Here is a 25,252-nt window from a genome sequence, read left to right as displayed (position 1 = left end):
TTTCAGGTGGGGAGGGGGAGTAGAATGTCTAAACTTCCAGCCCGCAGGCCGGATGAGTCATGCGCTGGCCACACCCAAGTGGCAGTTGGAACAGAGTTCTTTTCAGGTGGGGAGGGGGAGTAGAACGTCTAATTCCTTAGCATCAAAGCATGCTAATAAAACCTTTCTTAGCAAGCACTTAGAAGCCAAGAGGAACAAAGATGCCAAATTTCAAATTTGTAGGCTTTATGGTTCTGGAGATTTCATGATGATGCATGAGTGGTATTTCGCTTTTATAGAGAGATAGATAGATAGATAGATAGATAGATAGATAGATAGATAGATAGATAGACAGACAGACAGACAGACAGACAGACAGACAGACAGACAGACAGACACCAGTTGCCAAATGGCCGAATTTTCATACATAACTGTGGGAATGTTATGATGGTCATAACCGCAAGGATATAAGTAACTTTTTTTTCAGCACTGTTGTAAGTTTGAATGGATGTTAAATGAATGGTCATCATTTGAGGACTACCTCTAACATTCCCTTGGCATTTTAAAAGTGTATAGCTAACCCAGTTACCAAAAAAAGGTGTTCATCTTGATCTAGAGAAACAGTATGGGATAAAAAAAAATGGTGTTCTTTGATAGCACATCTTTTCAGGAACAAGGTCATTGACAGGATCATGGGCATTTAAGGTGGATGCACATCAAAGTAAAATTTTAAAGCATGCATTTTTAAAATCCTCGAAAGGAAAAGAGAATAGGCATACCATATACTCCCACATCACAAATCTTAAATAAATTTGGGTTGGATATAAATATGTGTAGACAGAGTGATTTAATATAATGCAACGGATGGGTTTTAGATGTCCATTTTCATTTGTCTGATTCCCACTGTAATAATGCGAGTAAACAACTCAATTGTCAGACCTGATCCTATAAAACCTATTTTTCCCACCCACTACTTTCCTTGCTTTATAATTCATTACTTGTGTTGTTGTGATCTATTTTGTTATTTATTATTTATGGCAGCCTTTATCATCCGGGGATGATGTATAATTTAAATTGAATGACCACAAAGAAAGCTAGGATTATTGTAAATCTAACAGCACTAAATGGTCAATTGGTATGCAAATCCGTTTTCCAAGCAGACATATTTCTACATATTCCATTGCGTGAACACACGTCTAATTACTTCTTAGGAGCTTGGTATTTTTTTTTAAAAAACAAACAAACCCCAAAACATGGAACTCTTAAAGCAGATAAGTAGGAATGTCTGCAGGTCAGATAAAACAAGTCATGACGGGAGCCATGACAGTTTTACCTTTGATCTTGCCTTTGTGGTTGCCATTTTGATTTTTTAAAAAACAACAGATAGCCCTCAATTTATGACTGGTTGCTTAATTACGACCTACCCAGTGGTGGAATTCAACTTTTTTTTACTACCAATTCTTTGGGCGTGGCTTGGTGGGCGTGGCTTGGTGAATGTGGCAGGGTAAGGATACTGCAAAATCTCCATTCCCAGCCCACTCCAGGGGAAGGATGCTGCAAAATCTCCATTCCCACCCCACTCTGGGGCCAGCCAGAGGTGGTATTTATCGGTTCTCTGAACTATTCAAAATTTCCACTACCGGTTCTCCAGAACCTGTCAGAACCTGCTGGATTTCACCCCCGGACTTACCTGAAAAAGGGGATTTACAGCCCAAATCTGAAGTTGCAATGGGTTCTCTTTCCCGCATAGTCATGTGGCTGCACATCAGGCTACACATTAGTCATGTGTGACCGAACTGCAGACACTCAGTAATACAGCTTCATTTATGGCTGTTCAAAGCATCCATTTATGGCCATTTGAAGTGTCCCACGGTCATGTTTTAGGATAGTTTTGCCAAAAAGTAACACTTCTGGTTTTTGGCAAAGCTCTACCATAGTGAAACAATGGCTTTGCTTAATGACTATGGTGTTCAATTAACGATCAACATAAAAAACATAATAAAATGAGGTCAGTCACATGACTGACACTTTTTTATGATGCTTACAACTAATGAGCGTAATGGGCAAGGTTCCATTACGGTCATAATTTGAGGATTACTTGTATATTCTGTGGATGCCCTGTATTCTGAAAATGAGATAGGTGGTTTCCCTGAGAATTCATTAAAAATGCTGCTGCTGCATATGATTCTGTGTCATTTCACACCATTTTTTCCCCCAGTAAATCATTTCTTTCCCAAAAAGCTTCATCTCGTGCACGATTCCTCAACATGCAATATTGTGCAAAGGCATGTTTCTGTGCAATTTTATTTTTCCTGCAACTATAATAACTTCTTTTGCTGGTCAATGATTGAAATAAAATGACTGGTCTTTTTTTTTTTTTTTCCTGTTCGTGTTTCCCCTAAACATAAGTAGTCCTAACATCCTGTGCTTTTCTTTTTCTCTCTTCCTTGGTATCTTTCTTTCCCCAAATATGCACTGAGACATTTTGGTGAATTTTCCAGCAAACAAAGCAGACAACAACCATGTCTGTGGACTTGATTTTCAGCAGATAAAAGTCTGGTTGAAAGGGGGGGGGGAGAACGTCCTAATGTAAAGAGCAGTTCAATACAGGTAGTCCTCGATTTACGACCACAACTGAGTTCAAAATTTCTCTTGCTAAGTGAGACATTTTGTTAAGTGAGCTTTGCCCCATTTTACAACTTTTCTTGCCATGGTTGTTAAGTGAGTCACTGCAATTGTTAAGTTGCAGTGACATGGTTGTTGAGTGAATCTGGCTTCCCAATGGACATTGCTTGTCAGAAGGTCGCAAAAGGTGATCACATGATCCCGGGACAGTGCAACCGTCATAAATATGAGTCAGCTGGCAAAAGTGTCTGAATTTTGGTCAAATGACCATGGAGATGCTGCAACGGTGTTAAAAATGGCCATAAGTCACTTTTTTCAGTGCCGACTTTGAACGGTCATTAAATGAGCTGTTGTAAATCAAGGATTACCTGTAGTTGAAGCAATCACCCAGGGAAGCGGTGGGATCTTCTTTCATTGGGTGTCTGTGGAGATTCTCAGTCATCCAGGTCATGGTTGTCCCAAAGCAGGGGTGAAATCCAGCAGGTTCTGACAGGTTCTGGAGAACCGGTAGCGGAAATTTTGAGTAATTTGGAGAACCGGCAAATACCACCTCTGGCTGGCCCCAGAGTCGGGTGGGAATGGAGATTTTGCTATATCCTTCCCCCAGGAGTGGGGAGGGAATGGGGATTTTGCAATATCCTTCCCCCAGGAGTGGGGTGGGAATGGAGATTTTGCAGTATCCTTCCCCTGCCACGCCCACTAAGCCACGCCCACCAAGCCACACCCACAGAACCGGTAGTAAAAAAAATTGGATTTTACCACTGTCCCAAAGGTGCTTTTTCAAAAGACAGCTGGACTTCCATTGCTTTTCCTTGAAGCTGTTTTGCTTCTCACCTAAGAACTGAAGAAGCTTCTTGGATGAGAAGCAAAACATCTTCAAAGAAAAACAAAGAATGTCCAGTTGCTTTAAAAAAAAAAAAAACCTTTGGGACTTTTATTGAGTGTATTCATTCAAAGGCTAGACTGCATGGGACAGAAGGGCTATATTCTATGGTCATTTCCACTCTAGGATACTCCACTTTCCTCTAGCCAATTTCAATACACAGCTGGCTTAGGAATTCTGGGAGTTGAAGTCCACAATTCATAAAAGGACCATAGTTCCCCACCTCTGACCTACACAGATTGCATTACCGAGCAGAAAGTGGAGTATCCTAGAGTGCAAATAAGCACAGAATATACCCCTGGCTTAGGTGGACCCACAAATATCCGGTAAAAAGAATCCTGCTTTCTATTTGAAACCAATTTTTATGAAAGGTCATCTCTCCGAAGGCTTAATCAAATGCCATACCTGGAATTGGTTGGTTGATTGATTGACTGATACATTTTATAAGGCTGCCCACGTCATAGCAATGGCATACAAAGTAAAATCTACAATAATTGCACCAGCAATCCAGAAAACAAATGTCGAAGGTCACAAAATGATTCCCAACATAGGGTAGAAAAAGCAATAACAATAAAAGCAATCAACCAGGAGAGCTCTCTCAACTTTCTGGTTCATATGCCTGGGAAAAATAGCCAAGTCTTTAATGCTAGGCTAGCACAGTAGAGACCATCCAAATCTCCAGAAAGGATCCTGTCCAATGGGGCAGGTGCTGCAACAGGAAAGCTATGACAGTAAGATGATATTGCTTGATAGAAGAGACCGGAAATAACATCATTTTTGGTAGTTTTGGTGGAGTGAGCAGGGATGGTTCTGCAACCCAACAAGACAGACACAGACTTCAGAGGATAATTAGAACTGCAGAAAAAACAATTGCTTCCAACCTGCCTTCCATTGAAGACCAGTATACTGCATGAGTCAAAAAGAGGGCTCTGAAAATATTTACAAACCCCTCACATCCTGGACATAAACTATTTCAACTCCTACCCTCAAAACGACGCTATAGAGCACTGCACACCAGAACAACTAGACACAAGGACAGTTTTTTCCCGAACACCATCACTCTGCTAAACAAATAATTCCCTCAACACTATCAAACTAGTTACTAATCTTCTCATCGTTCCCACCACCCGTCTCCTTCCACTTATGACTATATGACTGTAATCTTGTTGCTTGTATCATTTGTACCCTATGACTATCATTAAGTGTTGTACCTTATGATTCTTGATGAACATATCTTTTCTTTTATGTACACTGAGAGCATATGCACCAAGGCAAATTCCTTGTGTGTCCAATCACACTTGGCCAATGAAAAATTCTATTCTATTCTATTCTATTCTATTCTATTCTATTCTATTCTATTCTATTCTATTCTATTCTATTCTATTCTATTCTATTCTATGATCAGAAACAGGCAGTTCTACAAATAATCTGGTTCTATGTCATGTAGGCATTTATAAGTGACAACCAGCATCTTGAATTGCACTCAGAAGCTCACTGGAAACCAATGAGTATATAACTGAATGCCAAATGTACTGCTTCGTTCTGGATCAGCTACAATTTCTGAAGGCTCTTAAAGGGTATCCAACGTCTTCTTAAAAACTTCTAGTATTGGACCATTTACAACTTCTGGAGGCAAGTTCTTCCACTGATTAATTGTTCTAACTGTCAGGAAATTTCTCCTTAGTTCTAGGTTGCTTCTCTCCTTGATTAGTTTCCACCCATTGCTTCTTGTTCTACCCTCAGGTGCTTTGGAGAATAGCTTGACTCCCTCTTCTTTGTGGCAACCCCTGAGATATTGGAACACGGCTATCATGTCTCCCCTATCCTTCTTTTCATCAGATTAGACATACCCAGTTCCAGCAACCGTTCTTCATACGTTTTAGCCTCCAGTCCCCTAATCATTTTGGTTGCTCTACTCTGCACTCTTTCTAGAGTCTCAACATCTTTTTTATATTGTGGCAACCAATAATTGGATGCAGTATTCCAAGTGTGGCCTGACCAAGTCATTACAAAGTGGTATAAACACTTCATGTGGTCTTGATTCTATCCCTCTGTTTATGCAGTCTAGAACTGTGTTGGCTTTTTTGGCAGCTGCTGCACACTGCTGGTTCATATTTAAATGGTTGTCCACTAGGACTCCAAGATCCCTCTCACAGTTACTACTATTGAGCGAGGTACCACATATATTGTACTTGTGCATTTTGTTTTTTGTCTAATCAGTAATATTATTTTTTCTTGCCTAATTGGTAGCCCGATGTAATTTCAACAGGAGGTGACTAAGTCATGAGTAAGATCTCCCAGACGGAAGTGGGCACTGTGTTCTGTGTCTTTATAATTGGTTGAGGAAGGCAGCCTATCCTCTAATTTTCCCCAGCAAATTTATCCAAGACTGTCTATCCAGATTAAGACCAACACAAATGACCTTCCAAGCGTGTGGCCAGAGGAGATGGTTGGAATAAAATCTCTAAATTTCTTCAGGGAAAGGAGCAACTCCAATAGGGTCTCAAGGGCAAGACTTTTAGTGACGCTCTTACTACAAATGCTCCATGAATAGAATAGAATAGAATAGAATAGAATAGAATAGAATAGAATAGAATAACAGAGTTGGAAGGGACCTTGGAGGTCTTCTAGTCCAACCCCCTGCCCAGGCAGGAAACTCTACACCACTTCAAACAAATGGTTATCCAACATCTTCTTAAAAATTTCCAATGTTGGAGCATTCACAACTTCTGAATGCAGGCAAGTTGTTCCACTTATTAATTGTTCGAACTGTCAGGAAATTTCTCCTTAGTTCTAGGTTGCTTCTCTCCTTGATTAGTTTCCACCCATTGCTTCTTGTTCTACCCTCAGGTGCTTTGGAGAATAGCTTGACTCCCTCTTCTTTGTGGAAGCCCCTGAGATATTGGAACACAGCTATCATGTCTCCCCTAGTCCTTCTTTTCATTAAACTAGACATACCCAGTTCCTAACAACCATTCTTTATATGTTTTAGCTAATTGTATCCTGATTTCCTTGGAATTTTTTTATCAAGGCCTAATATGCAAAGGAGGCAAGAAACTCCTGAAGAAAAGTTTGAATAATGAGAAACAGGGCATTCATATCTTCCCTGCAGTGGTGGGATGCTGCTGGTTTAACAACTGGTTCAGTGAGCGCGCACTTTGTGTGCTTTGCGTGTGTGTATGCTTAAGGTGTTTGCGCACAGCGCTGAAAATGGAGCATTTAGAAGCTCATCTGCTTACCTTCCAAGTCAGCAATGGTAAGTAGAACAGCAAGGGGGCGGGAGAGAAATCAATTGTGCCACGCGATTGAGATGAGCCACAAAGCAGGAAATAAAGGACAAGATAGAGTTGGGGTGGGTGGGCAGAGCCAACTGATCATCGGAGCTACCGGTTCACTCGAACCAGTCTGAACCGGCTGAATATCACCTCTGCTTCTCTGGCCATTTTGTAAATCCTGTGTGCATTGTTCTCTATCTATGTGCATTTCTCCAAAATATCCTTCTCCTTTGAAAAGGAATTCAAAAGCAGATCTTGAACGTGTATTAAATCGAACTAGTATTGGTCAAAAAAATACAGAAAGGCTAACCTGATTTGCCCCGTTACGTTCCTGAGCAAAATCTCTTTTGATTGCCTGGTTGCCATTTGTCTTTCCATTTCTCCTTTTAACATCAATGGCTCAACCCCATACCCTCCGCTTTTAGACCACACATTTTATGCAGCTGTTATGTGCATAGCAGCACATGTGTGTCACATAGGAAACGATGCAGATGAGATGCATCAGCTTCCTATTCCTGTCGTGCTTGAAGTGACTGAACTATCACTCGGATGGTTTTCTCCCGCAATTTTGATCATCAAAAATGTCTTCCCCATTTGCAGATTCACAAAAGCCAGTTCTGGGGCCTCCAATGAGTCATTGTAAAATGCTAGAAGAGGCTTTTGATTCATCTACTGTAGCTGGATAGGAGCTGCTTCCATTACTAGCGCTGCTAGGGGAAGTTGTTAGAATAATTCAAAGCATCAAATCAAAGCAATTACATCTTCCTCCCGGAGATCTATTGTTAGAAACCACTTCAACTTTCTACACTTTTTATTTCTAACAAGTGTGGCAATGTGATGGTCATCTAGGCTTGGGTAGCGAATATGAGATGAGCCAACCTCCAGATAGGATTAAATAGGAACATTGAGTTGGAGTATTCCTGTAGATTGGCAATTATATCTTTTTTCATTCCCTCGTGTCCTTTTTTAACAGACCGGCAACTGCTTCTTGGGTACAGTAGTGGCCAAAATTGTGGAAACCTTTTGGGAAAAGTGTATTTTCTAAAACTACCTGATAAGACCACTTTTTTTTTTTTTTTTTGGAGTAGTACCATAAAATTATACATCAATGGAAAGATAATTTAATCAAAAAAGTAATGCAATAACTATTAGAATAGCAGTTACAGTATAAAGAAGAAAAGTAAAACATGTAGAAAAAAATGAGATATACAAAAATTATCACCATGTCAGTTAATACTTAGATGGGTAACCTTTAGCATGAATTATGGCCTTAGAACGTCTTCCCATGGAGTGAACCAAGTCTTTGAGTTCTGCAGCTGTTATAATGTGAAACCAAGATTGAATGATTGCTTCTATTAACTGGGTTTTATTGCTGGGTCGCTTCTGACTAACAAGTTTCTTTAGTTGGCTCCATAGATTTTCAATTGGGTTAAGGTCTGAGCTATTCCCAGGCCATTCCAGCATTGGAATAGGATTATCTTGAAACTGCAAAAAAAAAAAAAAAAAAAAAAGTGGTGTTATTAGCCATCAAACCTCAAAAATACACTTTTCCCAAAAGGTTTCCACAATTTTGGCCACTACTGTAATTTCTTACTAGAAATCTGTATAGATAGGAAAGAAAGGCAGGATTTTGGTAAGCATCTAGAAGTTCTTGAATAATGTTGGTGCCTTTTCATTGACTGTGTTCATACAACCTATTAATCCCCACCCAAACCTCATTAAAAAATGTCCCATTCCTCCCTAGTGGGGTTCCTCAGGGCTTGATGCAGGGGTGAAATGCTACCGGTTCGGGCAGGTAGTAAAAATTTGAACTTGCAGTAATTGCAAGCAGCAGATGTTATTAACAGATTAACATCTGCTGCTTGCAATTACTGCAAGTCCAAATCTCACCAGGCTCAAGGTTGACTCAGCCTTCCGTCCTTTCTAAGGTAGGTGAAATGAGGACCCAGATTGTGGGGGCAATAAGCTGGCTTTGTATAAATATACAAAAGTATGAAGGCTATTGCTTAACACATTGTAAGCCGCCCTGAGTCTCCGGAGAAGGGCGGCATATAAATTAAAGCAAAAAAAAAAAAAATATGTTACTGGTTCGCTGAACCAGTAGTAAAAAAATCAACTGAGTGACGCGCAATCGTTTTTAAGCATTTTTTTACTATAGGTTCTCTGAAACCAGTAGTTAAAAATACTTTAAAAAATTTAAAAAAAAAAAAAGTTCCGAAGATCGCACATCGCTCAGCTGATTGTCGGAACTTTTTTTTCCTTTTTAAGCATTTTTTTGCTACAGGTTCTCTGGAACCGGTAGTTAAAAATGCTTTAAAAAGTAAAAAAAAAAAATTCCGAAGATCGCACATCGCTCAGCCGATTGTCGGAACTTTTCTTTTTTCTTTTTAAGCATTTTTTTTTTACTACCAGTTCAGGCAAATAGGTAGTAAAAAAATGCTTTAAAAAAGTAAAAAAAAGTGCTCGGATGATCGCACAGCATAGCTGTGATCATCCAAGCCTTTTTTAAAAAAAAAAAAAATTTAAAGCATTTTTTTTCTACCTATTCGCCTGAACCGGTAGTAAAAAATGCTTTAAAAAAGTTTTTAAAAAAGGTTCCCACGATCGCTCGCCACAGCTGATTCCCCTCCCTCACTGTTCTACTTACCTTCCCAAGCCTCCTTTTGGTGCGAACTGAGCAGGTGCTTCACCATTGGCTTGATGTTTCCACCCCTTCTGTTCATTGTCTACATGAAACTTCTGGCAGAGGTCATCTGTTGGTTGTATCCGTCCACTCAGTCTGTTGATGCTGTCGAAGTTCTGATCCTGTATCTGGAGTTTCTTTACATATTAATGGGGACAATTAGATTCAGGCTCTGTCTGAACAAGACTTAGTAGCATCTTGGTTCTGATGATATTTCATCTTAGTTCTTGGATGGAGTTGCACTTCCCCATTGTGGGAATGAAATCTGGGAGTCTATCTGGATTTGTGGTACCTGCTCAAGGAGCAGTTGGCACCTGTGGCACCTGTGACCAGGGGGAGGCTTTATACAGATTCACCTGGTGTGCCAGTTGTCCCCTTTCCTAGGTCCTTCAGATGGTTGCTCAACTCATTGCTCTTGACGGAAATACTGCATTTCACAAGCATTGGGGTGGGGGTGTCACATTATCCTCAATAGCCCCCTATTCTGGGGCTGCATTGGTTGCCCCTTGATCTTTGGGTCCTATTCAAGATGCTAATTATTGCCTATAAAGCATAGGGGTGTCCAACCTTGGCAACTTTAAGACTTGTGGACTTCAACTCCCAGAATTTCTCAGTCAGCCATGAAGTCCATTATGTTGTGACCGAGGCCCACGTAGTGATTACCAAACACAATTCAGTCCTCAACAAACTTATTTTATTAAAATAATTCATTCTCAGCTGAGTCCAAAATAAATTCTTCATAACCAGTCCTACGGCCTTATCACCAACCTTTGATGTCTTTGGCAACCTGCCGAAGTCTTTTCTTGGCAAAAACCCTACAAAGTTCAAGAGACGCTGACAAGAAGCACTGGAATCAATGTTGCTTTTCTACAAAGAATCCAATGGCTCATTGCTGTTCTTTTAAGCCTTATGGGAGTGGCCAATCATCTTCTGGCCTTACTCCCAAGTCGTCCTTTTTGCTTCAGCTGCTCTTGCCTTCTGGCAGTTCTTCACATGCATGCACTAGGAACAGTCTCCTCCTGTTCCTCTGCCTCTCTGCTGTCTGCCTCTGGAGACTCTGGAGTCTGCATATCGCTTCCAGATGGCCATGGCCCCATCTCTGCCTCCAATGCAGAGCCCTCGTCTGGGCCTTCCCCTGACTCTAGAACTGGCCCATTGACCTCCCCAGCCTTCTCACTTTCCAACTCCTCTGCCAGGTCTGCAGGCTGCTGGCAGACCACAACACACTAGTCATAAAATTGCCAAGTTAGACACCCCTGACATAGAATCTAGCTATTTAAGGGACTTTCTATCTCCAATTTCTACTTGTCTAGTGAGATTAAGGAGATTGGGTAAATTCCAAGTCCTTTAAATTAAACAATGCCCTCTACCATGACCAAGCATCACTTCTCTGTTGGGTTCCTTGCCCTTTGGAACAGAATCCCCCCAGAGATTCATATTGCTCTCACTCAACAACTGTTCAAAAGGTCATTAAAATGTCACTCTGCTTCCAGATCTGGGATTAGGATGGACACCAAACATTTGTTCATTTTGGCTAGTTTGTGGTATGTTTGGCTCTTTTAATCTTCCAACATGCATGTTGTTTATTGTTTGGTTTTTTTTTTTTTTTTTTTGCATGTATTTAAGTCTTTCAGAGCCTTTTAAGAGCTGTATGGTATCTAAATCAAATGAATAAATAAATGAACAAACAATAGCAAAACTGTTTAGCACTGGAACAAATTGTTTTGCAAGTTGCTTGGCATTTTTTGAAGCTTTATTTGCATGGTGTATTTGTAAGAGTCTTGAAACTCCAGGTTTCCCCACTGAGTCAGAAGTTAAAATGAATGACCTGGAGTAATGGTGGCTCCATCACTGGAGGTATTGAAAGCAAAGATTAACAGCCATTTGTCTGGAATGGCCTGCCTGGGCAGGGGATTAGTTTAGAAGACCTCAAGGTCCCTTCCAACCAGGGGTGAAATCCCGCAGATTCTAACAGGTTCTGGAGAACCGGCAGCGGAAATTCTGAGTAGTTCAGAGAACCGGCAAATACCACCTCTGGCTGGCCCCAGAGTGGGACGGGAATGGAAATTTTGCAATATCCTTTCCTCAGGAGAGGAGGGAATGGAGATTTTGCAATATCCTTCCCTTGCCACGCCCACCAAGCCACGCCCACAGAACTGGTAGGGATAGGGAAAAATTTTGAATTTCACCCCTGCTTCCAACCCTATGATTTTATAATATCTCAATAGAACATTGACCTCTAACATTCAATGATTCTATGGTACATGAATAAATTCAAGGTCAGGAAAAAAGGGTGTCTCTTACATTATCCCCCCCCCCCATTTTCAGCACTGTAATGTCAGGTGCAAATAACCAGGAGTACTCATTGACTTCAAAGCAGAGAAGTATTTATTATTGCTCCCTACACACAAGAATATGGTCAACTAATGTTCAAATCAGTGGTGGGTTGCTCCCGGTTCGGTCTGGTTCTATAGAACCGGTAGTAAAACCAGCAGGAAGCTCCACCCACCCGCCATGACGTCATCATTGGTGATCTGCACATGCGCAGAAGCAACGTGCACAGTCCCGTTGCGAACCGGTAGTAAAGGTAAGTAGAACCCACCCCTGGTTCAAATGTTAAGTTGGCACTACATAAAGGTCAACAGAATTTATGGGAGGCTGGACTTGGTTCTCTTGTGGCAACGCAATGACTCCAAACTGATGACGCATTTAACTCCACCTTCCAGCTCAGCCTGCTCTTCTCCTGCATGGCAGATCTGTTGAAAGGCCATACACTCATGCTTCAGTTGGCTCCATCATAACATGGCATTCAAAGACTCCCTCTCCATTCCCCTCTGCAGTGTACGGTGTTTTCTGGCTGTTTTTCCTCCCTCGCCCTCTTCCCTTTTTAAGCCCTCAATGTTTAAACGAGGACAGTTGCTTTCTTTTAAAGATGTACAAATAACTTGCCCTCACCTGTCAAGTGTGCCCCTTATATTTTACGGGGCCCATTATGAACGCAATCTGCCTGTCGAGGATTTGCATACTTCCTTTCGGGAGAAATAATGACGGCAATCTCTCTCCCTGCTTCTCCCGTTCGGAGTGTCTCATTTAACCGCACCTGCGAAACCGACAGGCGCGGAGATGAGAAGTGAAAGAGAGCAGTTGATTAAATCATCATCAAGTTGGGCCTTCGAAAGTCAATCCTGCTTCCCGTCCGCAATGATATCCCTTTATCTTAAAGTAATGAGCTATGGCACTTCTGCATCGGGTAATGTGATAAGTTCTATTAGCACGTTCCATTTGCTTCGCAGGCAAGGGCAAGCCATCTCCGCAGTCTTGTATCGCTGCAATCAAAGCAATTGGCTTCCCGGGAGGAGAAGAAAGAAGCAAATGTTCAGGGTGAATTTTTTTTTTAAATGGATCGCAACATGGTGGGGATGGAAGAGAGAAAAGAAATGTCAGGGGGGAGGGTTATGCATTAGTTTAACCCACCACATGCTTTGACTTTAAAGGCAACCTCTGTCTTCTTCTACACCATTATACGTATATAGAGCAGTGGTGAAATCCGAATTTTTTTACTACTGGTTCTGTGGGCGTGCCTTGGTGGCTGTGGTGTGTCTTGGTAGGGGTGACAGGGGAAGGATACTGCAAAATCCCCATTCCCTCCCCACTCTGGGGCCAGCCAGTGGTGGTATTTGCCGGTTCTCCGAACTGCTCAAAATTTCCACTACCGGTTCTCCAGAACCTGTCAGAACCTGCTGGATTTCACCCCGATATATAGCCTTGATAGTGAACCTATGGCATGTGTGCCACAGGTGGCACACATAGCCATATGAGTGGGCACATAAGCACAGCTGCAGCGCATATGTGCATGCCAGCCAGCTGGTTTTCGGGCCTTCTGGGCCCACCAGAAGTAGGGAAACAGGCTGTTTCCTGCCTCCGGAGGGCCTGGGTGGTGGTGGGGAAGGCCCGTTTTTCTCTCTCACCTGGCTCCAGAGTCTCTCTATGAGTCTGGGAGGGAAATGGGCTGTTTCTGGCCTCCAGAGGGTATGGGGTGGGGAAGGCTGTTTTTGCCCTCCCCAGACTCATAGAGAGGCTCTGGAGTCAGGTAAGAGAGAAAAACGGGCCTAAAGGCCCATCGCGTGCCAGGAGTTGGGGGGGGTCATGCGCTCATCCATGGGGGGTGCATAGAATTATGGGTGTGGGCACGCATGCACACGACCCCCCCCCTCCTGGCACGTGATGGCAAAAAGGTTAGCCATCACTGCTACATAGAGTCAGTGGTTCGAATCCCTAGTGCCGCGTAATGGGGTGAGCTCCCGTTACTTGTCCCAGCTTCTGCCAACCTAGCAGTTTGAAAGCATGTAAAAAATGCAAGTAGAAAAATAGGGACCACCTTTGGTGGGAAGGTAACAGTGTTCCGTGCGCCTTTGGTGTTTAGTCATGCCGGCCACATGACCACGGAGACATCTTCGGACAGCGCTGGCTCTTCGGCTTTGAAATGGTGATGAGCACCGCACCCTAGAGTCAGGAACGACTAGCATATATGTGCAAGGGGAACCTTTACCTTTACCTTATATAGAGTTATTTTTTGTTTATTGATGTCTCTCACGAATGAAGATGAATATACAGTATGTGTCCTAGGATAATGCTGCCTGATCCAATCTGGGTCATCATCGGGTCCAGAGATTTTGTCTTCCGAGATTTTGGACCCATGCTGGAGCTCATCTTCAGGAAACCTTTCTCTAGCAGAGTGTGTGCTGTTTTGTGTATGGTATTTATATGGTGCCTGTTGTAAATGGCTTTTTAGATGCTGATTGGGGTTTATTGATGGCTGACTTTTAAGTCATTGGCTGTTGTTTGCTTGTGCTACCCAGTCCTCGCCTTCTAAGTACTTGATAAGCTGGTGGTAAATCAGCACTCCTGTTGACTGATGAGAGGTCCATTTCCCAGGCTTCAATCACTTTCCTGGCTGTTTTTGTGCGTGCTTGTCCAACAATCTTAGTAACTGCAAAGTTGAATGTTCTTGTTCATTGCTCTATGAGGCTATCAATGAATTTGGGTCTCTCATCTGACTGCTCCCTTATGTTCTTGCAATCTGGTGCTTAGCTTCCTCTCTATGTCTGTCCTACATAGTCACAGGGACAGTCCATGCAGGGAATTTGGTAGATTACATTGGAAGTCTCTCCCAGCTCCCAGCAATCTTTACAATGCATAATTTGTCCTTGTAGGGTAGCCTCTGGGAAGTATGTGATGCCCACTTGCAGATCTCGGAAGCTGTGTTCTACAGCTTTCAAAATGTTTTTGATGTATGGCAGGTGTGCCATGTGGTTGGCCTTGGTTTTTGGTCTCTCCTGACTTTCACTCTAGAGTTTAATAAAGTTTTCATAGTGCTCCCTATAGAAGAGAATATTTTGTAGCTCAGGGTTGAAGTGTGGGGTCCTTGGTGCTCTCTGAACTTGGTTGTTTTCTTGGAGACATTTCGTTAGCTCCTTATTATCTCTTCGCTAGCATCTAGATAAACAGAGATTAACATCAGGATTAACACTAGACCAACAATTAAATAGTAAAAAAATACCCCAATCAAAGAATTACAAACTCAAACAAACAACTAGTAGTAAACAACAGCCTAATCAAGGAACCAACAAGAAAATGCCCATCTACACTGACAAGGCAACCCACTAGTATATAAACAAAGAGCAAAGCCCACTCCCTTCTAGCACTGATGAGGTTACCTAGTTGGGTAATGAAATGTCTGCAAGAAAACAACCAAGCTCAGAGAGCACCAAAGACCTCATAGTGATCCCTTCTGATTTTTCTTCCACAACAACTTCGTGTGATAGGTTGGGTTGGCCCAAACTCCACCAGTGACTTGGAGGGGACTAGAATCTGACACTTTCCGTTCCTAGTCTAGCATCTTCACCACTTCACCAGAGTTACCCAGTGAACTTGCATGATTGAAAATTGTCTTGTCATAATGCCACATATTTCCTAGATACCATACTGGGTTTCAAGTTCTTAATGTGATTTTTTTTTTTAAAAAAAGTCAATTGATAGAATTGTTCTCTTAGATTGCATTCCCATAAAACATTAATTGGATAATGAATTAGCTTCCATTCTGGATTCCTACAGTACATTAAACTAGGTAAATAGCATAGGCTTTCGCAATATACTAAATCCCAGACATGAAACAAAGAGAATGACAAATCAAGATGAAGACCAATTGAGCTTTGCATTGAGTGATAAATTGCAAGATTGTAGGTGTTCATTGCGATACAAAGCCATCTTTCTTTTGTACAGGCATGCTTCAACTTGGCATGATGTTGTTGTTTTGAATTAAACCCCATTAATTGAAATCTCAGGAATAGCAGGAATGATGAACTGAAATCAGGACTATTATATATTCAATTTTGTACACCGGTCTTCTCAATTCAACTTCTTTTGTTGGATGAAAACAAAAATGGCAAGATGACAATCAATCATGATGATGATAGTGATGGTGGTGGTGATGATGATGATGATATCATTGAATTGTGTTCAACTCTTGGCAATTCTGTGGACCAGGTCTCTCCACATCTTCTAGTCTTGCACTATTTCTTTGAATTCTTCTGTGCTCTGGCTGATGTCACTTTGATGATGTCTAGCCGCTGTGTTCTTTGGCAGCCTTCTATCGCTAACTCTTCCCAACATAATTGCTTTCTCCAGTGAATTCCCCCACATGACATGGCCAAAAAAGATGACAATCACAACTGCGCAATCGAAGCTCCCCTTTTTTAAATCCCTCCCAAGATCAGATCCGCTCCCACCCTTTTAGTCTTTTGAAAGGCCTTTGAAGATATGGCTATGCCAACTAGCTCAGGTCCCTAATAGGGATGCAGCCCGTTGGAGGTGTCTGATGGAGTAGAGAACACCCCACCTCCTTTCTGTGGGCACTTTGCTCCCTTCCTTTCCATCCTGTTTAATTTTATTTTAATTACATTTTTTGATTTAGGATCTTTATTTCTTGTTTTAGTGTTTAATTTTGCTTTTTATTCAATGTCTGTAAGATGCCTAGAATCGCCTTTGGTGAGACAGATGGCATACAAGTTTGATAAATTAATAAACGTGCTTCATTGCATGTAAAAAGGGACATAGCTTTGATCCTGAGATTGTGACCATGATCTTGACTTTTTTGACACGCTCATACACACGGATACACACCCTTGTGAGTTCCCTTCACTGGTGGCTTTGTTTACTCCCTCGCCACACATTCTGTATAAAATGCCGATACAGACGTAACTTCTGCAGCTAATGATATAATGCTTCAAAGGCATACCAGGTAGAACATTATTCTAGCTATTAAAATAAAAATAAAAATCATGCAGCAGCTGAACTATCTCCAAGGAAGAAAAATGAAAAATTACTTTTGAATGCGAATACGTCTGCGAAAATGAAACCATGTCTTACGAGCCCCAAATGACATTTTGCTAGTTTGGTAGTGAACACATAATGGTCTGGAGATGGAATAGGAAGCAAATATAAATATTCCATTGCTTCCTAATGCTTTGTATTTTTTTGTTAGTTGGTGCATCATGAATATGAAATTTAGCTTGATATGTTGCCATTAGCCATTTGCCAATGGCTAGGTCTATGGCCTTTGAAGGGCACATTTAGATGTTTAAAATCATGCTATGGGCATTCTCAGAAAAAGGCTGTTATGGATCGGGGTGGGGGAGGGAGAGGCAGGTTTTGCATTCACAGAATGTCTACCAAGCACAAAGGCACCATTCCTAGAAAGCAAATGGATGATGCTAAAATGCAGTCTGGGCTAACTGTTCCTTCTCCAAAGACATCATTAGATGGCAAGGCTGTAGTCTCCCTCCAAACAACTTCTGTTGTTAGTCTCAGTTGCTGTCATTTTCTTCATTTTGTGTGAGGGGAGAGGGGAAGGGGGAGGAGGAGGAAGAAGAAGAGGAAAAAGAAGAGAAGGAAGAAGATGGAGCAGGAGGAGGAGGAGGAGAAAAAGAAAGAAGAAGAAGAAGAAGAAGAAGAAGAAGAAGAAGAAGAAGAAGAAGAAGAAGAAGAAGAAGAAGAGGAGGAGGAGGAGGAGGAGGAGGAGGAGGAGGAGGAGGAGGAGGAGGAAGATGGAACAGGAGGAGGAGAAGAAGAAGAAAAGAAGGAGGAGGAGGAGGAGGAGGAGGAGGAAAAGAAGAAGAAGGAGGAGGAGGAGGAGGAGGAGGAGGAGGAAGATGGAACAGGAGGAGGAGAAGAAGAAGAAGAAAAGAAGAAGGAGGAGGGGGAAAAGAAGAAGGAGGAGGAGGAGGAGGAGGAGGAGGAGGAGGAGGAGGAAGAAGATGGAACAGGAGGAGGAGAAGAAGAAGAAGAAAAGAAGAAGGAGGAGGAGGGGGAAAAGAAGAAGAAGAAGAAGAAGAAGAAGAAGAAGAAGAGGAAGAAGAAGAAGAAGAAGAAGAAGAAGAAGAAGAAGAAGAAGAAGAAGAAGAAGAAGAAGAAGAAGAAGAAGAAGAAGAAGAAGAAGAAGAAGAAGAAGAAGAAGAAGAAGAAGAAGAAGAAGTTGTTCCTACCATGCCAGGAAGCCCCACCAAACTAGGAAATATATTATTTTTAAACCTTAATAGAATCATTGGGTTGTATGAAGCATCTTGGATGAGAAGTGAAACATCTTCAAGAAAAAAACCAAAGGAAGTCCAGTTACCTTTTGAAAAAGCACCTTTGGAACTTCTTGCTTAGCATTTGTGCCTTTCATTCAAATTTGTTCCTTCCTTTGATTCTACTAACCTAATTTCTTTTCCCATTGTGTATCTTATTAGGCAAGATCTTAGCAAGTATAAGACCATTATAAGAATTCTAGTATTAACTTTAGGTCTTGGACTTCCAACCACCCTGTTCCTCCTGCTTCCTTTTGCTTCTTTTCTTTCGGACTGGGAACAGGGATGGTGATAAGGATGACTATGATAATACTTACAAAAATCATCCGATATACAGACTCCTTGGGAGCTATTTTAGCCGGTGAAAATGCCATTAATCAACAAAGAAGGGCATTCCTGTATGATCCCTAGCAAAAGGCAAAAGAGAAATGCCATATCCCAAAGGCTTCGTAGAAGGTCACGCTCAGTGAATTAGGCCATGATAAAGGTTGCATTGAAATAAAACGAGGCCACGGGATTCGTTGAGGGAGGGAATAGGGAGGAAGAAGGAAGAAGGGATTGCAAATGGGGATCCTAAATAAACGCGGTCATGTGATCACCTTTTGCGAGCTTCTACGTCAACGGGGAAGCCAGATTCACCAAACGACCATGTTGCTATCTTAACAACTGCAGATATTGGCTGAACAACTGTTCAGCAAGAAAGATCGTAAAATGGAACGAAGTTCACTTGACTAATTCTGTTTTACTTAGCAACACAAATTTTGGGCTCAGTTATGGTCGTAACTCAAGGACTACCTGTAAAACACTACGGAGTGGAACGTAAGTCCAAGTGCTATTGCTATTAAACATGGCCCCAGATTCACACCTGCCACAACGGAACAGCTCAGAACAGGCTGGCAAAGGCTGTTAACACTGGAAGTTTTTAAGAAGAGATTGTGGATAACCATTTGCCTGAAGTGGTATAGGGCTTCTTGCTAAGCAGGGGGTTGGTCTAGAAGACCTCCAAGGTCCCTTCCAACTCTGTTATTCTATTCTATTCTATTCTATTCTATTCTATTCTATTCTATTCTATTCTATTCTATTCTATTCTACTCTACTCTACTCTACTCTACTCTACTCTACTCTACTCTACTCTACTCTACTCTACTCTACTCTATACGAATACATTTAATAATAAATGAAAATAAATAAATGGATTCAACCAGGCAGGCTTTTTGTAGGATCAACCTTGCTACGTTGATGCAGGAAGTTGGCGTGTGGAATTTTCTCCCTCCTTTCAGCGGTGAAACAATTTTTCCCCCCTCTTCCTTTCAGAAGGAGGAGATCAGATGGTGCTGCTCCAATCTCATTTTTGCCCTCTTCCTAAACTGTCAGCTTGTCCTAGGAGAAGAGATGCAGGGGGATATCGTTAGCAACCCAGCAAAGCATTCCAGGAGGTTGGCCAGGGTTTGCCTTGGAGTCTCTTTACGTTTCTTGTAGAGCGAGAAAGAGAAGGAGGCAAAGATACATTAACAGCATACTCCCAGCTGGAGAAGATGCCAGATGTCAACAATAAATGGATTTGAAATATGAAAGTGGGACTTTTTTTTTTTGCCTTGCAAGATGCACTGAAGTGTATGTGGCTTCAGAGGCTAGTTTTCTCACACTCGGAGAGGCCAGCTTTAGTTCATATGGCAAAACATGCACTTAACCACCAGTTCAGCCAGCTCAGATTTTGGCCAGAAATTCACAAGACAGAAAAATAAGCTCTTGCCCAGCTAGGATGAGATTATTTCAACTAAAGATAGAAGAAACTCAAGAATTGGGGCAATGGTGGGATTCAAATTTTTTACTACCGGTTCTGTGGGCGCGGCTTGGTGGGTGTGGTGTGGCTTGGTGGGCGTGGCACGGGGGCATGGCAGGGGAAGGATACTGTAAAATCTCCATTCCCTCCCCACTCCAGGGGAATGATACTGTAAAATCTCCATTCCCTCCCCATTCCAGGGGAAGGATACTGCAAAATCCCCATTTCCTTCTGATCAGCTGGGACTCGGGAGGCAGAGAATAGATGGGGGTAGGGCCAGTCAGAGGTGGTATTTACCGGTTCTCCGAACCACTCAAAATTTCCACTACCGGTTCTCCAGAATTGGTCAGAACCTGTTGAATACCACCTCTTAATTGGGGGATTCTTCTTTATTTCAAGTCCCTAACTCGAAATAAGTAGAAATTTTCAAAGGAGATGTACATGGCCATCCAATTCCAGTGAATTGGCATCTATAGAAATCGATTAAATAAAAATAAATAAATAAAAGTCCTCCTCCCAACAGGTCCGGTAAATATGTTAAATTGGAAAGTAAGCGTTTGATTCGGCTTCCGCTACAATTTTAAATGTAATTCTAAACTTACTTTGGCAAAATCTACATGGTCTTTTTTATTTAGTTTTCACAACACAGAAAAGGCTGTTCCACCTACTCCTCCTTCCACCCCCCAATGACTGACAGGTGTGGATCAGCCTGAATCTGTTTGTCTCTAAGCCTTGGTTTTTTCTTTTTTTTTTGTGGGGGGGGTTCTTTTTTTTGCCTACTCCTGTTTTGAATCTATGTTTTATATATTTATTTGTTTTAATTTGTATACCGCCCTTCTCCAGCAGGACTCAGGGCAGTGAACAGCCAGAATAAAACAGAACATACAAAATTTAAAAACAGTTTAAAAATAATTAAATATTTTGGCCGCAATTTAAAACATCCCAATTACAATCAATTAAATTTAACCAAAAACAGACGTTGGCATCTCTCCATCTTTGTCACACACACAAAAAACCCCTATGAATGTCAGCCCCTGTGATGGGAGAAGGTTGTGTCTTCTGAATGTGACACCCCATAAATTTAACATAGATCATCTTGTTTTTAGAATAGAATGTCTTTTCGTAGCCATGGGCGTTTCTGTCGACCTTTCTCAGAGATGCCAAGTTGGGCATGATGGTTTGCTGAGTGCGTTTATTGCTTTTCTATAGTGTATGAGCTTCTATAGTGTATAAGGCTCCTTTGCCTTATTTTCATGTGCCAGACGCTGGGGCAGCCGGCTCTGAAGGAGAAAGTTATAAAATAGCACGGCTCAACCATGCTGAGAGTGAAATTGGTGAAATGTGTGGGTCAATGCAAGAATCCAGGGATACAAATGGAAATTGTTCTCTCCCACAAACACACCCCACCCCCATAAGTTCTGTGTAACTCGGCTGGACCTTCTTGGCGATTCCTCGGCTTGGCCAAGTCATGAAGCCATCAGACAGAAGGGAAAAAGAGGTAGCATACATCGTCTGTCTGTCTGTCTGTCTGTCTGTCTGTCTGTCTGTCTGTGGAGATTCTCAGTCATCCAGGTCATGGTTGTCCCAAAAGTGCTCTTTCAAAAGGCAACTGGACCAGTAGTGGGTTTCACTTAACTTCGCTACCGGTTTGGAACTATGAGCGTGTGCGCTTGCTTCGCTCGCGTGCGGCGCTTCTGTGCATGCGCAGAATGGCTGTGATGACATCCAGGCGGGTGGGCGGAGCCTCCCGCCGTTGCTACCGGTTCGCCTTGGTTCAGAAACCCATCACTGAACTGGACTTTCTTTGGTTTTTCTTTTTTTTTAATTTATTTTTTCTTTCTTTCTTTCTTTTTTCTTTTTATTTTGATTTATATGCCGCTCTTCTCCAGAGACTCAGGGAGGCTTACAATGTGTTAAGCAATAGCCTTCATACTTTTGTATATTTTATACAAAGTCAGCTTATTGCCCCCACAAACTGGGTCCTCAATTTACCCACCTTAGAAAGGAAGGAAGGCTGGGTCAACCTTGAGCCTGGCGAGATTCGATCTTACTTTAATTGCAGACAGCTGGTGTTAAATTACAGTGCTTCTGTCTGTTGAGCTAAACCAGGCTCCAGTGCGTTAAGCAATAGCCTTCATACTTTTGTATATTTTATACAAAGTCAGCTTATTGCCCGCACAAACCGGGTCCTCATTTTACCTACCTTAGAAAGGATGGAAGGCTGAGTCAACCTTGAGCCTGGTGAGAATTGAACTCGCAGTAATTGCAGGCAGCTGGAAGCTAAATACTACCTTTAACAGTAGCATTAGTTTGCTGCGCCACTCAAACTTCCTGAAGAAGTTTCACTTCTCAGAACTGAAGAAGCTTCTTGGCTGAGAAACGAAACGTCTTCAAAGAAAAACAAAGAAAGTCCAGTTGCCTTTTACAAAAGCACATTTGGGACGCACTCTCTCTCTCTCTCTCTCACTCTCTCTCTCACACACACACACCCCACAAATACCCTCCCCTATTTCCCTTTAAAATCAGCTTGGCATCAGCTCTGATTCCATAATGGAAACCAGTCGGCCTCGGTCCTTTGCCATATGCTTAGCTCTGGAGAGAAGGTGCTGCTGGGTATAGCAGTAATGATTTGATGGAAGAATTAAGTGGACCTTGAAATTAGAACTGGACTGTCGGAAAAGGCAGGAAAGCATAATATATTGGCAGTGGAAACGGTGGTTCCTGGGGATTGTATTGCTTCCAGCGTTCTCTGCAGCATCACTGCAGCGCAAGATAACATCGCATGCGAAAATTCAGATGGTGTTGATTAGCTTCACAGTGAGATCTAATGAGTTATGGGTTGGGTGGATGGCAGGGGGAAAAAAAGACACTCGCTCCTTTCCCCCAGTTAAAGCTGTGCAGCTCAGAACACAACACGGACTTACACACTCACCGACATGTACTAGCTGGCATCACAAGAAGGCAGCGATTTAATGTCATGGCAAAGAATTCTAGGAAGAGACACAGCTTAATTTTAAAGCAATTGGATTGCCTTTGGAAAGTCTAGGGAAATATCCGTCAGACCCGGGAAGATATTTTCATGGCTTCTGAAATGTCCCAATATTACATGATCAAAATTCAACAGCTTTACCACCGGTTAAAGCAGAGTGATTGCTTGCCAATAAAAGGAATTAGGACTGATAAAAAAAGACCACCTCATAATGCCAAATATAATTTCATAAGCAAAAAGACGGTGGCATTCCCTCCTGCTTCCATCTCCTACTCCTCTGGTGATGTGGTCACCTCCCCGTTGGCGACTCTTCCTAGCCTCATCTGCAGATGGAGCAGTTAAAAAGTAGAATGTCCTTGTAAGATACAAAAAAGGCCAGCCTGGAATTACTGGAAGTAGGTAGATAACAGAATAACAGAGTCAGAACGGACCTTGGAGAACTTCTGATGCAACCCTGGCTGAAGCAGGAAACCCTATACCACTTCAGACAATCCCAATGTCTTCTTAATCCTCTGTGTAGCACTTAGCACTAGTGGTATATAAGCCTAATTGCTATTGCTGTCCTTGTCCTTGCAGCATTAAACTGGGAAAGATCCTCCACTTTAGGATGAATTTTAGGACAGTGATTCCTTTTTCTCTCACTTAAAAATAAAATGGCACCAATGGTATCAATGGCTGGAAAGGAAAATCAGCAAAAATGTAGAGGACAGAAATTAGGGTAAAGACTTTCACAAGGAGATGAACCCATAAGAAATGTAAATTTGTAGTGAAAAGTTATAATATTGGAATTAGACATTTAATAATTACTCTTTATTAAACTATATAAGCTCAATGACATATATTCTGTTGATGACAAAAGCGTAAATGTAAAATGTTAGGTGGGTTTGTAGGTGGTGGGATTTTTGTTTGTCTTTGTATTGTATTGTATTGTATTGTCTTTATATCTGTGTTTATATTTTAATAATAAAAAAAATAAAAAAAAATAAAGAGCTTAAGCATGAAAAAAAATAAAATAACTGATCATCTATTGAGGATTCTGCAGGATTGATAAGAATCAGAGGTGGGTTTCAGCAGGTTCTGACTAGTTCTGGAGAACCGGTAGCGGAAATTTTGAGTAGTTAGAGAACTGGTAGTAAAAATTCTGACTGGCCCCGCCCTCATTTATTCTCTGCCTCCCGAGTCCCAGCTGATCAGGAGGAAATGGGGATTTTGCAGTATCCTTCCCCTGGAGTGGGGAGGGAATGGGGATTTTGCAGTATCCTTACCCTGGAGTGGGGTGGGAATGGAGATTTTACAGTATCCTTCCCCTGCCACACCCACCAAGCCACACCCATCAAGCCATGCCACACCCACCAAGCCATGCCCACAGAACTGGTAGTAAAATTTTTTGAAACCCACCACTGATAAGAATGTTTGGGGAACTCTTTAGGAATTCTATGAAGACTTGTCAAGTTCCTTTCCACATGACTGTATGCATCTCATATAATGTTCTTTGAAATTAATGGATGGATGGATGGATCAGTCACTCATCTTAAAATTATCCCATAACCATATTAATTTGAGCAGTGTTTTATAGTTGACATTATTTTGAAATTATAAAATAAGTAATCAGTCTCTGTTGCAGCCTTATTGGTATGCATACTAAAATCATTGCAGGTAGTCTCAACATACAACAGTTCATTTCATGACCATTCAAAGTTACGACAGCATTGGGAAAAAAAAAGTGACTTATGACCATTTTTCACCCTTACAGACCTTTGCAGACTTACGGTCTGCACATGATCACGTGACTTACGGTCACGTGATCAAACTTCAGGTGCTTGCCAACTGACTCATATTGCAATGTCCCTTCTGATCCCCATTTGCGACCTTCTGACAAGCAAAGTCAATGGGAAAGCCCAATTCACTTAACAACCGTGTTACCAACTTTAACAATTGCAGCAATTCACTTAACAACTGTGGCAAGAAAGTAAAATGGGGCAAAACTCACTTAACAATGGTGGTCGTAAATCGAGAACTACCAGTAAAGATTTACAATTTACGACAGTGAACTATCCTCCTATCTGCTGTAGAAAATGTAGAGTCCAATCCAGTGGTGGGATCCTGCCGGTTTAACAACTGGTTCCGTGATCGCGCGTGCATGCGCCTGACGCACGCTGTGCGCGTGTGCACAGTTTTACGAAAACTTAACTTCCGCATTACTGCTGGGGAGTAACACAGCTGAGGTGCAGCAATCCGCTCTGCCACATGAATCAGATGAGAAGATATAGGTCAGTAAAGCACAGGGGCAGGCAGGCAGGCCCACCTAATTGTCGGAACAAACCAGTTAACTCCCAGCTGATTGTCAGAGTTACCGGTTCACCCAAACCGGTCCGAACCAGTAGAATCTCACCCTGGTCCAATCCCCT

At 41.9% G+C, this 25,252-nt stretch overlaps 1 protein-coding gene across 2 annotated transcripts in view; it reads left to right on the top strand.

Annotated features, from left to right (window-relative positions):
* The window catches only part of AUTS2 (activator of transcription and developmental regulator AUTS2), a 1,101,572-nt gene that overhangs the window by 752,989 nt on the left and 323,331 nt on the right, over positions 1 to 25,252 (top strand). The gene's annotated exons all lie outside the window — the stretch shown is intronic.

This window comes from Pituophis catenifer, unplaced genomic scaffold (assembly GCF_029215685.1).
Source record: "Pituophis catenifer annectens isolate HBS135680 unplaced genomic scaffold, rPitCat1.0.hap2 SCAF_1, whole genome shotgun sequence".
Taxonomy (NCBI): domain Eukaryota; kingdom Metazoa; phylum Chordata; class Lepidosauria; order Squamata; family Colubridae; genus Pituophis; species Pituophis catenifer.
Note: the sequence above shows the minus strand (reverse complement) of the source record. Positions and strands in the feature narration are given on the sequence as shown.